The following is a 6,243-nucleotide window of genomic DNA, read 5'->3' as shown; positions in this document are numbered from 1 at the left end:
TGAAGTACATTTTTAAAATATTTTTATTTTTGTCATCTTTGGAAATTATAAAGCATTCTACAACATCAATAAAATATCTGTGAAATGTAATGTACAGTATAGTACCAAATTCCAGATGTAATTTTGTAGTTATGTCACCATTATTTTTTGTGTATTGTGTTTTTGTATTAATTTTTATCACAATATAAAATTCTGTGCCATAGGTGACATTGAGGTGTGCATGTTGTGACATCTGATGACATTGTGTGGTTGTTGAGAGGAGAGACAACAGAGCACAGAGTATCAAGAATAATGAAAATGCATCCAGAACTGTAAAAAAGGATGGATCTGGGTATGTTTTTTGTGGATAGTCTGTTTGAAATGTTTCTGAAAAATAAATGTACACCGCTGTCATAAGGCTTGTTACTAAACTTACTGCTATTCCTATCTTTTCACTCCTGAAAGATCATTATGGTATGACAATAAACACCAGCCTATTATGAAGATATGACTTGTCTATAATTTTACATTAGATTGATAGGCTACTAAAATCTATACCATATTGGTATGCACTACTTAGACCCAAGCTTTTGATGCAACATACATTTTCAGTGTAGCCAGGCTAATAAATTGTTGAACATACTCAAATTAATTTAAATGGACATTGCTAAAGCTGCTCGTCTGAATTCAACTAGTCAGACAAAAGTAAATTGTTGATAATTACACAAAAGGCAACTCAAACCCAGTGCTTTCAGAAATATAGAAATGTTAAGCCTTTACAGACTCAGGGCGTGTTCCCTCTACCCAGGCGTTGCTGCAGCATGCCAGCTATTACAAAGCCTGGATGGGTATTTTCTGTATCAGCTAACCACATTAGGGGTGTGTTCCTGGGTCATTCTACAGATTCGGTGCCTTTTGTGATTGAGGAGGATGAAACAATGAACATTAAAATCTTAAGCTTTTTTTTATTTGATGTGACAAAGTAATGTGTGTACTTGATAGAAAATACCTTTTCCCATCTCAATGTAGAGTATTAAGTTATTATTCTGTATTATTTTCTCAAACAAGTCCCAATTTAATTCAACCCCGTCACAGTCATTTTGTTATTCAACTATTCATTTTTCCAATAAGCTTGAGATCAGCTTCTGGCATAATCTCACAGTTTAGATGTCCCTTGTAAATAATGGCATATTGTAATTAAAGAGAAAATCAAGAAAAACTGACCAGCACCATCCTTTCCAGTTTACGATGAAGAAATGTCTAATCTAACTCCACATTTTCGCAAGAAATGTGCAAGAATGCTGCGTAATTCCTGACAAAATTGAAATAGCCTTATTTACCCTGATTTAATACACACAATAAAAACACTATTGATGTTATATTTTGTGTATTTAATACAAAAATGTAAAAAAATAATCTCGTAACAGGGATGAATGCACCGCAACAGGGTTGAAAATCATGTAACAGGGTTGAGTGAAAAGCATCACGTGTCATATGTTTTATCTTTTGAGATCACTAACATGTTGCCATTTTTTAAACATTTTAAACATTTTTAAACCTACTGTCAACATAGCTTTTAAAATCTAAAGAATCTAGATGAAAGCTAGACAGAGTAAAACACATTAATGAACTAATAACAGTAACAACATTTCATTGATTTCATAAAAATATCCATCTGATAATGGCAGGAGTCTGTTGGAACATTGAGCAAACATCTTAACATTGATTACCTATATAGGTCACATGTTGCCATTTTTTAACATTTTAAACTACTGTCAACATAGCTTTTAAAGTTTAAACAATCAAGATGAAATCTAGACAGATTAAAACACATTAATAAACTAACAACAGTTACAACATTTCATTGATTTCATAGAAATATCCAGAGTAATGGCAGGAATGTCTGTGTTGTTTGAATGTTTGAACATTAAGCAAACATCTTAACATTAATAACCTATAGGTAAGCCTACAGTTTGTTCACCATTTTTACTGAGAGAGCCTAGCCCACACTTCCTTCTGTATTTCCATGTGCCTAGAAGTCACCGGTTTAGGGGGATCAATGTGTTCCAAGATGTCCTCAAATGGATACCACAGGATATCATCAAGAAGTGGCCAGAAGTACCTATTTGGTCCAGCACAGCACATGCATTTGACCTGCACATGGGATTCATCTGTGGCTAGAATTATTCCGGGATAGAAATCGTCATCATATTTGGCCACGCACCATTTCCCGCATATGTCTGGATTTGCCCAATCAACCTCCCTCTGTGACACGACTGATGTAACTTTAGGGGTAAATGTGAAATGTTGTGTATTGAAACACTGGCATTCCAGTTTCTTGTTGTGGACTGTGCACATACAGCTTACATCACGGTAGGCAATTTGCCTTGCAGCCACACAAACAACTTGGTGGATCCGCATTGTGGATGGAACTACTGGCAAATTGGCTGGCATACCTTGGACGGCTTTCTCGATGGCCTCGTCTTCAATGAAGTAAAGCTTGATGGCAGTGTTGTTCTCCTCTAAGACCCTGTACAGAGTATGAGCATTTGAGATGTCACATCCTTGACTTATCAGCCTGTCTGCGGTTCTTTTAGGGTTGCACCAACACCATCTGGTGCTCCCCTTCCCATGCCCTGCTTCAAAGAAATTCCAAGACCCTGCCCTCAAGCCCCTCTTGGCCAGTTCTGTGCTGAACAGAAAGAAATTGCCTTTTTGCCTGTACTGGGTACAAGGGCCATCGCTGAAGAAGTGTACTGTTGATATGTTGGGGTGGGTATGTTGCAGGTCATCAAGCACAGGACTGAGGTGTGCCCAGATAGCAGAAGGAGCCTTATTCCTTGATGGAGAAATGGTGGTGAAGCAAGTTGGTTGCTGATTCTGTCCAACGTAGAGGACACCTGTGTGGAGGACGGCCTGTTCATGAGATGAACCAAAGTGAACAGACTGTATCTCTGTCCCATATCTGCAGGTGAAGTTTTCTGAAAAATTAATATGGATAAGGCACTCATCTGCAGACATGTTTTTCTTGAGTTCGCGACAGTAAGCATACTGCTGTTTAATGTTGAAAAGATGTTTCCGAAACCTGAAGAGGAGCGTATGAAACAACTGTACTAGTTGTTCCTGCGTCATGTTTACCTCATCCTTCACAGTGACTTTTACTGTTTGACCTTCCTCATTTTTTCTTTGCTTTTCTTTGACCATCCACTGGAGAAAGACAACATTTTCATCAGCAGCATACAAGCTTGACATTGGAACTGTTTGGTTCTTGCATTGTTCACATTCACCGTACATGCACTGCTTATTCAAGGAACTACAACACACACTTTCAACTAAATCTTCAAGCACTGACGATTCAATAAGCTTAATTTGTTTGAGCTTCTCTGCGACAAAGGTCAGGTTTTCATGAAGCTTACACATACAAGTGTCCCGATCAGCAAGGGATCCTTTTAATCACTATGTAGTAAAATGAACGTGAACTTGCAGATAATACTCCTAAATATGTCAGTACAAACCAGTCGGCTAGTGAACATGAACCCCTCACGCACCAGTTGCCAAGGCAGTATACTGTATGTCTTTTTAGACTAGTCTTCATTTACATTCTCTAGTCTTTTTATGCATTACCAAATTATGCTTTAAAGCAACAAAACTTTATTTTCTGTTGATTGTGTGTCCATGACCACCACCACCTCGTGTCTTAAAGATCTTACATTTCCAGGAGAATTACCTGACCACCGGCGCGCGGATGTCCCTCACCTTCCTCTCTATGTGTGTTTCCTTTCTGCTGCTGTTTTTTCCATTGTTGAATCTGAAATTGTAGGTCAAGGTCAAGTCAATGACCTGCTTACTCTTCAAGACTAAATATTGTATCCTTTTAATCACTATGTAGTAAAATGAACATGAACTTGCAGATAATACTCCTAAATATGTCAATGTATATAGGAGAGAGAACAAATTAATTGTCACTTTTTTTAAGTTATTATTTTCAAAAATTCCTCGTACTTTTAGTTGATACTGTAAAACCGTAAACAACAAACATTCAACAAGAAAATATGATTGGTATTAAGCAATATACATTAAATATTGCTAAGATTTAACAGCTATTCAACCTGTAACAGCCATTCAACCCCGTAACATTGAAAAATGTGATGGGGTTGAATGTGACAGGGTTGAAGATTTTGTGCTAATCTGTTGCTAATTCGGGATGCTAGCAGCTAGCAGTGTGCCACATGGCCTTATTCAACAAAAGACATTGTTATACTTCATAGCTATAAAAACAATTCTTGGTAAAATCTTAACTATGAATCCCCCCCCCCCCATCAGAGTTGAATACCTGAGATTGACAAAGCCCATATGTGCTTAAAAAACATGAAATATTTATAAAAAGTGAGAGAGCAGCTTACCACTTGTCACACCAGGCTTCTCTGAAGACTTGTATGATGTCACTTCCTCATAAATGATGTCCACAGGATCAAACCATTATTTAATTGTGAGTGGGGGTATTGTTGCGTTACGGGGTTGAAAGAAATACAAGGACAGGGGTAAAAGCCTGAATTTCTCAGAAAATAAAATGTCTTATGCTGAGAAAATGGATTATGCATAATAAGGGGGCATATACAATTAATAAAAAATAAAAAAAAGCATTATTATTTAACACTGTGTACTCAAAATGAGTCACGCCATTTGCATGATGGTCAATAGGGACAGGCGAAATTCTTAATACTCCTAAGAAAAGCAAACATATAAGTATTGAAATTCATCTCTGTTTAAAATCATATTCTCTACTCCATATTAAAAACATGTAAAACTTTGAAATGTTGTAATTTAAGTGTAGTTTGATAAATGTTCTGACAAGTTATAACACTAGTACATCTTGGGACACTGACAATACTGAAATGTCACTGAATCTGTAGAATGACCCTCCTATGCTTAGACGTTGCTGACGCCTGACAGATCTTACTACACATGGATAAGTATTTAAAGTACCAGCTAAGCCAGTGTTTCCCAACCCTGGTCCTCGAGTGCCCCTAACAGTACACATTTGTATTGTAACCCTGGACAAGCACACCTGATTCAACTTGTCAACTAATCATCAAGCCCTCAATGAGCTGAATGAGGTGTGTTTGTCCAGGGCTACAACAACAATGTGTACTGTTGGGGGTACAGGAGGACCAGGGTTGGGAAACACTGAGCTAAGCTAACCACATATGTTATAGCAATTTGTCAGTCGATGACGTGGCACACAACCATTGGTTGTTGCATCTTTTCGCCTTAGCTGTGGAACATGCCCCATATGTTATGCTGAGTTCCCATCACAGGAGGTTGGTGGCACCTTAATTGGGGAGGACGGGCTTGTGGTAATGGCTGATGCAATTCCATTTGCTCCGTTCCAGCCATTATTATGAGCCAGCCTCCCCTGGTTCACATGCTAGTCGGAACCAGAGTTTGAGAGCAGAGTTGAGCAGTAGGAAATCAGGCTCATCGCTCATGGATTGGCGCTCCACGTCCTTTCCAACCGCTTCACTAAAATCTGCTCCTCACTCACGTGAAAAAAAATGCCGCTCCAATTTTGCTCCATTCATTAAAATCACAATTTAACCAACACCCATCAATATTTGTGACAACCTGGACCAACCATTTGGTTTTGAAGTATTGAAACCAAACCATGTGATTTGAATGAAAATTATTATAATAAACACGAAAAGGTGAATGTAAGAAGCGCTCATCATTTCAAATAGGCTACAATGAATTATTTAGACTATTATTTCAAGGCTATAGCCTACAAAGAAATACATTGTGAAGCATTTGCGAGTGCGTCACACTAGGTTAGTAGGGAGTCAGGGACATTAAGCGCTCAGAATTTAAACAACATTTTGTGTATTAAATCTTTATAGTCTATAAATTGCACATATTGGCTATGACTTACTTAGAATTAAATACAAATTAAATGAAAAATGCCTTATTAGGTTCAGTCTACAGTGCCTTTGAATTCATTTTTAGAAACACCAGTTTGGCCAGAGTCTGTGGCTTCAAGCTCATGCGATGGTGCCTGGAGAGCAGGTCAGCAGTGGAGAATGTCCTCTCCGCGCTTGCAGAGCCACTGGGGATGCTAAACACCATGTTGGCCACTCTCATTCTTTGTAAGTCACCTTGATTTTGCACCTGTGTGTCTTATCAGTTAATTTTTTTAGCGAACTCCATGACAGTAGATCAAACAAGGGTATAAAGCAAGGGCATTTGAAGTCGACTACAAATGCATGCTGG

The sequence above is a fragment of the Coregonus clupeaformis genome, chromosome 37 (genome assembly GCF_020615455.1).
Source record: "Coregonus clupeaformis isolate EN_2021a chromosome 37, ASM2061545v1, whole genome shotgun sequence".
Classification (NCBI taxonomy): Eukaryota; Metazoa; Chordata; class Actinopteri; order Salmoniformes; family Salmonidae; genus Coregonus; species Coregonus clupeaformis.
This window is presented reverse-complemented; position numbering follows the sequence as displayed.